The following is a 12,778-nucleotide window of genomic DNA, read 5'->3' as shown; positions in this document are numbered from 1 at the left end:
TCAGTCTCCAGCTGTCATGTGCAACGCACCGAAACCACAGCTCCCTCTCCACATCAAGGCCCCACAAAACGTTTCATGGTTTACCCCAGACGCTTCACATGCCCCGGTTCAATCCATTGACAGCACGTCGACCCTGGTATACCACGTCGTTCTAATTCGCTCTATTCCTTGCACGCCTTTCACATTCCTGTATATTCAGGCCCCCATATATATATATATATATATATATATATATATATATATATATATATATATATATATATATATATATATATATAGGCAGGGGTGTGTGATGTCTCCATGGTTGTTTAATTTGTTTATGGATGGGGTTGTTAGGGAGGTGAATGCAAGAGTTTTGGAAAGAGGGGCAAGTATGAAGTCTGTTGTGGATGAGAGAGCTTGGGAAGTGAGTCAGTTGTTGTTCGCTGATGATACAGCGCTGGTGGCTGATTCATGTGAGAAACTGCAGAAGCTGGTGACTGAGTTTGGTAAAGTGTGTGAAAGAAGAAAGTTAAGAGTAAATGTGAATAAGAGCAAGGTTATTAGGTACAGTAGGGTTGAGGGTCAAGTCAATTGGGAGGTAAGTTTGAATGGAGAAAAACTGGAGGAAGTAAAGTGTTTTAGATATCTGGGAGTGGATCTGGCAGCGGATGGAACCATGGAAGCGGAAGTGGATCATAGGGTGGGGGAGGGGGCGAAAATCCTGGGAGCCTTGAAGAATGTGTGGAAGTCGAGAACATTATCTCGGAAAGCAAAAATGGGTATGTTTGAAGGAATAGTGGTTCCAACAATTTTGTATGGTTGCGAGGCGTGGGCTATGGATAGAGTTGTGCGCAGGAGGGTGGATGTGCTGGAAATGAGATGTTTGAGGACAATGTGTGGTATGAAGTGGTTTGATCGAGTAAGTAACGTAAGGGTAAGAGAGATGTGTAGAAATAAAAGAGCGTGGTTGAGAGAGCAGAAGAGGGTGTTTTGAAATGGTTTGGGCACATGGAGAGAATGAGTGAGGAAAGATTGACCAAGAGGATATATGTGTCGGAGGTGGAGGGAACAAGGAGAAGTGGGAGACCAAATTGGAGGTGGAAAGATGGAGTGAAAAAGATTTTGTGTGATCGGGGCCTGAACATGCAGGAGGGTGAAAGGAGGGCAAGGAATAGAGTGAATTGGATCGATGTGGTATACCGGGGTTGACGTGCTGTCAGTGGATTGAATCAGGGCATGTGAAGCGTCTGGGGTAAACCATGGAAAGCTGTGTAGGTATGTATATTTGCGTGTGTAGACGTGTATGTATATACATGTGTATAGGGGTGCGTTGGGCCATTTCTTTCGTCTTTTTCCTTGCGCTACCTCGCAAACGCGGGAGACAGCGACAAAGCAAAAAAAAAAAAAAAAATATATATATATATATATATATATATATATATATATATATATATATATATATATATATATATATATCGTGAGTGCAAGACATAGGCCAGCTCAGATCGCAGGATCAGGAATTAACATACGCTCTGAGGTGGTCTTTGCCAGACGGTATTTGTGAGTTAGAATGTCAGACTAGACAGAACGTTGAGAATCGGTTCTAATCTATTTTGAAAACTGTTAACGCAGGTGGGTGACGACTTTCTCGACTCGACGCATATTACTTCCTTTTATTTATGTCGGTAAAGCAGTTTCATGAAAGACTGATTCAAGACCCTTGCAAGGCAACACCGCCACTGTTTCACTTCGTCACAGGAGAAGGTGTAGGCCCATTGAGCACGAAGGTACGACACCCTGAGCACAAAGGTACGACACCCTGAGCACGACGGTACGACACCTTAAGCACGACGGCACTGCACCCTGAGCACGACAGGACGGAACCTTGAGCACGACGGTACACCTTGAACACGACGGTACTACACCCTGAGCACAACGGTATTATTATATTGCACGAGGTTACGATGCCCTGTAGTACAAGACGGTTAGACCCTTGAGCAAGCTGATACGACACTTGGTCACGAGAGCGCCACCTCTGAGCATGACGTCATGATCCCGTGCGCACGTTGTTACGTCACATGGGTATGAGGACATGACATCTAGAATAACGTCGGACCGAAAAAGTATAGATGAATCTTGTATTATGGCCCACGTCATTATGCTTAAGAATACATCTATATTCCCTTGAATATATTGAGTAAATGTGCATGGCCAATAAGTACCTATTGGGCGAAAAGAACGAAATGTTTCTACTAAGACAGAAGCCCTAAACAAGACGTAAGATCTCATGACAGAAGCAAGAAGCCGCGGTGGCCACCAAGAACACACAGGTCATATAATGCCATTAGGCAACTGAGAGCACTCAGACTCAGCGCCATCTAGAGATAAGTTATGGAAGTAAGGAGGTAAGACACTCGGGGCCCCATTATACTAGAAGCCCTCCTTCCCCGCCCTCTCTCACTACCTCACTCCACGATCCTTCTCACCTAATCTCACCTTATCTACAATGTTTCCCCCTCGCGTCCAGCACAGCTGCCCACTCCAGCGCCTGCTTGGCATAAGCAACGCGTTATTACCAAATCTGAACGTTCACACCTGTGATAGCTCTTGATCACTGTATATCACTGACATTGATTTCCGATTTTTCTTTTTTTTTTCGGGGGGAAATGTTGAACTTATCGTATAACCTATTATTCTGATGCGATCTCTGCTTAGTAGGACTAGAGCAATGGACTGTGCAAGGAAAATTGACGCTTGATAATGCCACAATAGGTGTTTATATTAGAGGCAGTGGTTAGTGAACTTTTTATTATCTTCATTAGTCTGTAGTAGATCTAACGCATCAATGGGTATGCAAGTCGAAGTTCTGAAGAGCGTTGAGATCAGAAACCTAGTTAAATGATTCACTATCACGTCTCCATCCGTTAGGAAAAGTAATTTTGGGTGGTTGTTAGTACTGTCCTCCAGCAGGTAACTCGTCTTGGACCATTAGGTACGTCTGTCATCCGGACTTCCCATGTACTACCATGTAATACTGTTCTCCAGCAGATAACCTTGCTAGAAAACATCAGATCATGTTGTCCCCCTTTCCCACGTATTACTGTCCTTCAGCAGACAACCTCGTCATACGCCATTTTGTCTACTGTTTTCTGTCTTTCCCATGTATCCCCTTGTGCTAATGTCCCCCGATAGAAAACCTTCGTCACAGATCACCAACTCTTCTGTCCTCTTGCCTTTCCCATGTACTCCGATGTGTTTAAGGAAATCTACATCCCGTGTGTGAAACACTCTCTTGCAGGCCATGGGGTGGAGGAGGACTGCGGAGGTGTTGTAACTCAGTGTCATGAAGGAGGAAGAGGAGAGGCAACACCCTGCCAGGTGAATGCGTTCTTGGGCCATAATGACTGTGTTCTGACGTGAATAAATTGAAGTGAGCTGTTGATTGTGTATGGGGAAGGCGGCCGGCATCCCTATCTTCTTTCTTCTTCATTCGGCAACTTTCATGGCGTTTCTTTCCTCTCTGCTTGTCATCCGAGACGTAAAGGAATGAAAATATGGTATAAGGAATACAGGAGATATTACTGTACCTCTCTAAGGTGTCGCTCAAGACATAAGAGATGTGGAAGGAAAGAGTGTTTTATCAGGCGCTTAGTGTAGCCTCGGAGGAGCGTTTGCCATAAGGGTCTCAAAGATTTTAGAACAAATTTATGAACAGCGGCGCAGCAATGTGTTGCTGGCCTATCCATTTAAGGCTTGACTATCGTTCTTCCTCTCTCTCTCTCTCTCTCTCTCTCTCTCTTTGAGAGTATGATCTTGACGGCAGCACATGGGTCACACGCCGTATAGGCGTCACTCTATCATGACTCTTCATGGCAAGAAGAAAAAGTAAAGAAAACATGCAAATTGTTGCAAATCCTTTGAGGAAATAACCTGCTGCTGTTCCGTAATCACTCACACAGGCTGTAATGCTCTCAAGAATAATCTGCTTCGAGAGCAGCAGCAGCGCAGGAGGAAGCAAACAACTAAAGCTTCTTCCTGCCCCAGTGATCCGTAATGATGAATAATATGATGAGAATTACCAAAGCCTCATTATTTATTATGTCAACTTTTTATTTACCTTCCCTCTTTCTCGTCTTTCCTTCATCACATGTATTTTTTCTCCCCATTTCTCAACTTTCCTTCGTTAGACGTATTTTTACTCCCCCATTTCTCATCTTTCCTTCGTCGCATATATTTTTTCTCCCCATTGCTCAGCTTTCCTTCGTTAGACGTATTTTTACTCCCCATTTCTCAGCTTTTCTTTATCACCACCACTACCCAGATATTCCTAACACCTTCTGATCATAGTTCCCTTGTTTTCCTAGTCATGTTGAGAAGGATCTTCTTACACTTCAGCCTCATTACACGTAAAGAAGCTTCAGCACTGTAAGTAGCTTTTCTTTAGATGATTTCAAAAGTGTTTTACCTATCTCTTGTTTGAGCTTTACCGAAAGTATAGATCCTCTGATCCTCTTGAAATTTTTGTGTGAAAAATTTATTGCCACATCTGCCATACGTCTCTTCTGTTGGGGGTCTTTAGGAAGTCCGCTGTCTCTGTGGAGTCTCAATATCCTGCCTCACGACCTGACTGGTAGTGTTGGTGTGGTCATGGCGGGTCCACACCTCCCCGGGTCTATGTAAACAGCGTGGCGAGGTTGGCAAAGCGTCGTGGGGTCCTCCGCCATAAGCGGGGTGTCCCGGTGTGGTGGCCGCGTCGGTGGCCTACCCCAGAGGATGGCCAGCTGGCAGGGCAGCAGCGCAGCCGACAGGAACAGTAGACTGGAGCAGGAGCAGCAGCATCGCCAACTATTGCGTCCGTGGTAGAGAGGAGAGTGGGCGGGAGGAGGCAGTAGAGGGAGCTACACTTGCCTAACAGCATCAGCAGTAGCGTGATCACCATCACTCCCAACCATTACTCTCCTCCAACAGCAGTAACATCATCGACAACAGTATGATTTCCGCCTCCACATATCCCCACCTGCTTGCAACAGCAGCAACGACTGCTACAACAACATCAACAGCGCCATTCCTTCTCTCCACCAGCAGCAGCAGCGGAAGCTTCACCACCATTCCCCCCTCTCCAACAACAGAAGTAGTACAGCACCTCTCCCGATTATCCCTCCTCTCCAACAATAGCAACACCATCACCGCCATCCCTCCCCTTCAACAACAACGGGACTACATCACCGCCATGCCATCCCTCGTCTGTAACAGCAACAGCACAGCATCACACTATTCCTCCTCTCCAACAAAAGCAGAACAGCAGCAGCAGCAGCAGCACAACCTCCTCACCACCAACCAGCATGGCCTGCGCCGGCAGCAGCAGCCCCAGCCGGCCAGCCAGCCGCCTGTCTACCATCTGCCGCACGGAAAACCTAACCATAGCTGGCCCCGCTACACCACCCCCGCCGCCCCCCACACGCACCACCCATGCCAGGGAAGGCCCAGAGCTGCTCCATAACTTCCGCTATTGATCACAGGTGAGCTGCCTTGCATCATACCCATCATACCAGCCGCACACCCTTGTTCACACGACCGGCATATCGGGGTTAGGGTGGAGACGTTCGACACACCTCGCTAACTCGAACTGTGCTCATCAAAACGCTCCTAAGATTGTCGTGATTGACACTAAACCTATGTACTTACATTCTGATTGTGAAGTGGAACCGAAGTGGGGATGATACCGTGTGCGATAACCTGCCAGCCAGCGAGACAGTGTGGCTCTAAGAGAGGCCCAGCGCTCTGTGTTGGTCGCACCTTTTCAATGGTTCCAGCACGTTTTCAAGGACAGTGTTACCAACCTGGCAGAAAAGGGCACTTTTGTCGAACTTACCTCTCTCTCTCTCTCTCTCTCTCTCTCTCTCTCTCTCTCTCTCTCTCTCTCTACATCTATCATCCTGTGAAAAAATTAACTAACCAGTGAGGATCATTATGTCGCTGCTTACTGTGTATCAGTTCTGACATCCAAGTGTAGCTGTATGACCCGGAGGTGTGAGTAAGGGCAGACTTACCCCTGAAGGGAAGGCATCGGTTGTGTGTGTGTGTGTTGTGTGTGTGTGTGTGTGTGTGTGTGTGTGTGTGTGTGTCTCCCCTACCAGGGGATTTCTCTTGGTCACCACCGGCAACACTGACCGTTGAAATGCATCATGACTTTGACTTTTTTTATCAGTATCTCCCTCGCTATTTATTGTCATCTCTCCCTCCCTCTCTCCCTAATCCTTCCTTGTCTCACTCACTTCCTGTGTTAGGCGATCTCTCTCTCTCTCTCTCTCTCTCTCTCTCTCTCTCTCTCTCTCTCTCTCTCTCTCTCTCTCTCTCTCTCTCTCTCGTCTTCCTCTTACCTTCAACCGAACTCTGTCTGTCTGTGTGTCTGTCTCTCTACAGGTAGCAGGAAGCAACGGACCAGGGAGGTACGACCAGGCGCCCGGGTATTGGGAGGGCTACTGACGACGGTGCAGTGAGCTAGCACTACTTCAGCTGTTATGTTCACCTCCCTGGCCCAAGTTTCTGTTCTTTCTCTCACCGACACGTAGGGTGCTCGCATTTGCTACACGAACGCACAGTCTCTCCATTTCGCACACAACTTTAGCTCACACGATTCGTTATTCTTGTTCATGGTTTTCTGTGGTGAGCGCTGCTCATTAGCCCAGCCTAATGAAAAAAAATAATGTCATAAGTACATAGGTACATTGTACGCTATATGACATTCCTTTGACCCTCTCTCTCTCTCTCTCTCTCTCTCTCTCTCTCTCTCTCTCTCTCTCTCTCTCTCTCTCTCTCTCTCTCTCTCTCCCTAACAGTTGTGAAGCTTCAGGGCCCGCCCGCCCCCCCAAACATGGCCAACATCTGATCCACCAGCGAACTCATATATATGCTTTTGGTGTCACCGCTCTTTAATTCGTACCCTCGGTCACACTCGTGAATGTTGTATGTATGTTTGTATGCATTGTTTACGGGGAAACCGCCAACCCTCCCCCCTCCCCTCAACACCAACCTCCCACCCTTACTGAGTGCATTAGCGGGCAAGTCCCTCAGGTGTCCCATAGTCCAGGGAAACACTCGAGGGTGAGTGCTGATTTGCATCTTTCCTACGAGGAGCTTATTGATTCCAGATGGACCATTTGTGATGACGTAAAGGCCACTGTGATTGGGGATTTTGAGGGCGCTCTGAACAAGGGGGGTTCTGATCCGAGTCCTCGGTAAAAGGCACTTCGATGTCTACCGCGGCATAGAATTACCTGATGACTGGCCACATAAGCTTTGCACGGACTGTTGTCATCACGTCAGCTGGAACAGCGGAAATGACGTGGGCCAGTCGCGTGGAGCAAGAAGCGTCAATAACCAGCCATAAAGAATATTACCCCCGGCTGTTAGTGCTGTAATAACGGCCGGAGCTGCAGGGACACGGGGAAAAGTCTGCACCGATCGACGTCCCGACTTCATCCCAGATGTAAGGAGGGTGGAAGTGGAGGAGGTGTGATGAAGCACATGCTGGTGGGGTGGCTGGTAGAGCAGAGATCAGGTGGAGGCTCACGAGAGATCGTGCTCGATGTCGTGCTTTTAACTTCGTCAGGAGGAGAAGAGTTCCAGGATGAACTACCATTTGTGTTATATGTGGGTAATATAGTGGTCTCGTTACTGAAACTGTCATCTTGCACTTGTATCTATTTATCTACTGTTTATCTATTGTCTACTATATAGGTATGAAAGATTGAAGAAACGTATGACGGTCTTTTCATACTTATATAATCCTGTAACTACGTAAGAGAGAGGATTCAGGTCCTTCTCGTTAGTTTCTGATCGTCCGACACGTATATTTCGTTTTTTGATCACGATTTGGATCTCGATTTTCCCATAATGTAATGAGAGAAACTCTACGGGGGTTTGTACTCGAACATGAAGACTCGGTCAGTTCAAGTGTTATGAGTCAAGGAACTGTCTCGTATTATCACATTTCGGGAGTTAGTAGTCCGTGAAATGTTTTACTAAAGTGTTTCTGTGGTATCTATGAATACGGGGTGGGATCAGCCATGTTATGCAAAGGGATACAAAGGAATTCAACCAACAGCAGACTACTGAATCCCTTCGAGTCTGCCTGTCCGTGGTACTGGAATAGGTCAGAAACATCGAACATCGTGTTGTAAGTGAAGGAAAGTAAACGGGTGACATGAGGAGAAATATCTACATACTCTATAAGTAGATGAGGAGGCGCAAATGTTATGTCAGTGCTGGACTTCAAGCCATGTAAGGTATGCGTCAAGTCTGTTATGAAACGTATCCAGTGGGTTGCATTCACATCTCTCTCTCTCTCTCTCTCTCTCTCTCTCTCTCTCTCTCTCTCTCTCTCTCTCTCTCTCTCTCTCTCTCTCTCTCTCTCATTCAGAAAACACTCTTGACCTTAATTGAACCGATATGGATGGACATCGCCTACCATCCCAGCCAATGCCTCCCATCAACAGTGTAGCCATTGGCCAGATCCAAACTTGGCACGGGCCCTTGTCAGCGACAGCCCCATTCTCTATAGTGTGCCCATTACTGGCATAGGTCGTGTGTGTGTGTGTGTGTGTGTGTGTGTGTGTGTGTGTGTGTGCGTGTGTGTGTGCGTGTGTGAGTGTGTGGCTGCATTTTCGTGGATATGTGTGTGTATTGTGTATAATGTGTACCCCATCGACAATGGAAGTCCACACACACACACATATCAGCTGTCTGGCTCAGGATGAATGCTTAGATATACAGACCAGCTGTCGACTGGCTCAGCAGTACCTACATTGTGGACGGCGGATCGTCTGGCATCCCTGGAATTCGTGCTGAGCTTGGAACGTCACAGAAACTAAATGGGATAAGTCTGTCAGCACCATCATGGTGGCCTACCATAGCTTCTTGGCCAGAGAGAACTGGTGTAAGACTACACCCAGCTAACGGACCCTGGATTATTATTATTAGTATTGCTATTATTATTATTATTGCTATTATTATTATTATTATTATTATTATTATTATCATTATTATTATTATTATTATTATTATTGTTATTATTATTATTATTATTATTATTATTATCATTATTATTATTAGTAGTAGTGGTGATAGTAGTAGTAGTATTAGAAGTAGTAGTGGTAAATGTGTACTTAGGTATTTATTTCTGTAATTTCGTTTTGATCCCCTTCCCATATTTGATCGCCGTTTCCCGCATTCGTGAGGCATCGTGAGGCAACGCCAGGAACAGACGAATAGAGGCCGCATTGGCTCACATCCATTCTCTAGATGTCATGTGTAATGCACCGAAACCACAGCTTCCCTATCCACATCCAGGCTTCACAAACCTTTCCATGGTTTACCCCGGACGTAAGCGATAATCCAGACAAGGGTGGATCAGCCCTTTGTATAATCCGAGCAACTGTTTCCAAAGAAAAGAGATTACGGCATGTGACCAGGACTGCCAGTTTATCAGAGGATGATTTAGCCATTTGTGTAAGATGAGGTTTTCAGGATACGTTGAGTGACGGAATTGCACATATATCAACAAGAGATGGGGGAAAGTAGTGAGGGAGGAGGTTTCTGTGAGAGAGATGAGAAAAGACTTTGGTTTTCGAGTCATCAGGTCTCCACCAGGCTGCTCCTGTTCCACTTGGATATCCTGTCCAAATCTGAGTTTACTGAGGTAGTTATCTGTGGACAAGTGGAAGGGGGGGAGGGGGAGTAGGTCGAGTGTGAGAGGAGGGAATGGATTTGGAGTATGTGGATGAGCGCAATTTTCTCTTCATAGGATGCACTGTGTTAGTGATTGACTTTTGACACACCGGTAAAGGCTCGTGAATGCATCGAATGGCTGCAAGTTAAGTCAGCTGTCCAATAATCTATTCTTTGACTCTATATTGTTTAACCTTTTGGTTTTGAGAAGACTATTGAATGACAATATATCGCATACAGACTTGATTGATTTGTGAGGTGAATTTCTTAAAGAAATGATGTTTGATGTGGTGTGTCCGGGAAACTGTTATCAATATAACAAATAGAATTAAACAACTATCGTGAGGGGACACACCTTGTGTATGATAGAGGTGTAGTTGGCGTTGATAATGACAGCTGATATGATATATAGCCTGTAGCATTACGGTCCAAGTCCCTTATAAAACTTACAACGGGAATGTATTCGTCGTCATTTATTTCGCACTCTCAGATATTTCACTTCTAACAACGCTAAATATCTGATACGTTATGGAGGTCATTTATTTTGCACTCACTCAATTCGCTTGACGCCTTTTCATAAAAGAAATCATCAGCAAAAGTGCGGTCAGCTGAACCATTAGGCATAAATGCATATATGCAGAAGTAAGATTTCATATAAGCTAGTTTAGACATTTCAAAAATGCTTTAGCAGTAACACACACACACACACACACACACACACACACACACATACACACACACACACACACACACACACACACACCTGAGCCTCCTCCAGCCTGGTTCTCCTCACTAGCAGCTACACAGAGGGACCAGCTAGGAAGAGTGCAGAAAAGGGCGTGCTGAATTACCATGGGCCCGTGTTACACACTACCCACCTGTACATGGCCTCCCTCTCCAACAAACACAGGCAACTCATACGGTAGTCTGGCAGTGGTAGATTGCTGACATTACTACCATCCCCCACCCTTCCCCCTCCCTCCCTCCCTCTCCTCCCTCCCTCCCTCTCCTCCCTCGCCACAGAGACCTCCTCTCCCCCCTTGACGCCCCTGCCCCACGGACAGCCTTTCGTCACCACAATCGACTTATCCCCATCAGAGCTCGTACAGATTTAACCTGTCTATAACTTTGAATCACTTTAAGGTTCACTATTAAGTACATGATGTATGTCAACACTATACTACTGCAGTGTCAACCAATAGGTCACTTTACATCACGTAATGTTCAACAGATCACCACCGCTAAATGTATCTACCATAGAGTTAGCCCTGTAAAACTTCCTGTACTATGTAGATGGAGTTCACTCGTGCTTATTCAAAGCGCTGAAGTATCATCCAGCCCTACCTTGATCTTCAGCTGTTTTGTGATTGATTAACTAGTTACTGTTATCAACCCCCCCCCCCCCCCATTCTGTAATTCCTCAGCTGTGTATTTTCAATCGAATGGTTGCTTGAATTCAGTAAACCGTACTTTATTTACTTATAGATCTCTCTCTCTCTCTCTCTCTCTCTCTCTCTCTCTCTCTCTCTCTCTCTCTCTCTCTCTCTCTCTCTCTCTCTCTCTCTCTATTTTTTTCATTATACTTAATCGCCTTCTCCCGCGTCAGAGAGGTAGCGCAAGGAAACACACTTGATCGCCGTTTCCCGCGTTAGCGAGGTATTGCCAGGAAACATACACACACACACACACACACACACACACACACACACACACACACACACACACACATATATATATATATATATATATATATATATATATATATATATATATATATATATATATATATATATATATATATAATTTCCCAACAAAGAAGTGAGTGTATACATACAGACCGTCAAAGTTGATCCATGTTAGTTGTTTTTACATGCATAATCCACTGAAATCGCCATTACCTTGCCATTACCCATCAATATTCACATCACAGACTGGTCCAGCTTCAGAGTCAATCCTTCACCTTCAGGTTGACGTGACCCACATGCGGCGTCGGTCACACCTTCATGCGAATCATGGCCCTAATCGACTAACATGAAAATTACATTCACATCATGGCTGGCGTAATGAACTCCCCCCCCTAACAGAATGCAATGTCTTGTTTATAGACGCCGAAAATCTAATGACATTTTTGACGAATTGTTTTCAGCTCGGCACGTAACGACGGAGCCAACCTCAAATTTACACAGGCTGCCATGAATAATGGAAAGCTCCATTGACGTTTGTCTGGTTCGGACTGACTGGCCGGCCAATCGCTGGGCTGCCGTGGAAGCCAATCGGGAGGCTAATATTTGTGAATCAGGAAAATAAACAAAAAGAACCATTAATTTCAGTGTTAAGGAAATTGTGCGTGTGTGTGTGTGTGTGTGTGTGTGTGTGTTGATACTCGTGTAAACCTTGTATATACGTACCATATCTATACTCTTATGTATATAAACACACACACACACACACACACACACACACACACACACAACACACACACACATACACACACACACACACACACACACAAGCCAAGCCCAAGCCAAGTACCCATTCATCGACTAGCCCCGAGGTGAGGATGAACACCTGGGTTGGGCGTGGGTCGAGTGCCACACCCGTGCGGGTTCGAACCTGGGCTAGCCCTTGTTGACTCGGTGTGTGTGTGTGTGTGTGTGTGTGTGTGTGTGTGTGTGTGTGTGTTTTCCCCTGTACCCATTAGCCATCCAGCGTCATCCCCTCACATCCCCACCGTAGGTAGACGCCTCCCCTCCCGCCCTCATGTTATATTCATGAGGTACTGATGGTTCAAGGGAGTTTAAGAGTGATTTTGTAGCTCAGCAGCAGTCGGTCCTTGCACGCTAGTTGGCTGCACGTTGACTGTGATATAACGTGTGACCGGTACAGATGCATGTTTGTCTTCGATATCGTGCGAGACGGGTAACAGAAGCAGGTGTTAACTACAACATCTCGTGTGACGGATACAGAAGCAGGTGTTACTACAACTTGTGGGACGGGTACAGAAGCAGGTGTTAGTACAACATCTTGTGGGACGGGTACAGAAGCAAGTGTTACTACATCTTGTGGG

Source organism: Panulirus ornatus, chromosome 13, assembly GCF_036320965.1.
Source record: "Panulirus ornatus isolate Po-2019 chromosome 13, ASM3632096v1, whole genome shotgun sequence".
Classification (NCBI taxonomy): domain Eukaryota; kingdom Metazoa; phylum Arthropoda; class Malacostraca; order Decapoda; family Palinuridae; genus Panulirus; species Panulirus ornatus.
Note: the sequence above shows the minus strand (reverse complement) of the source record.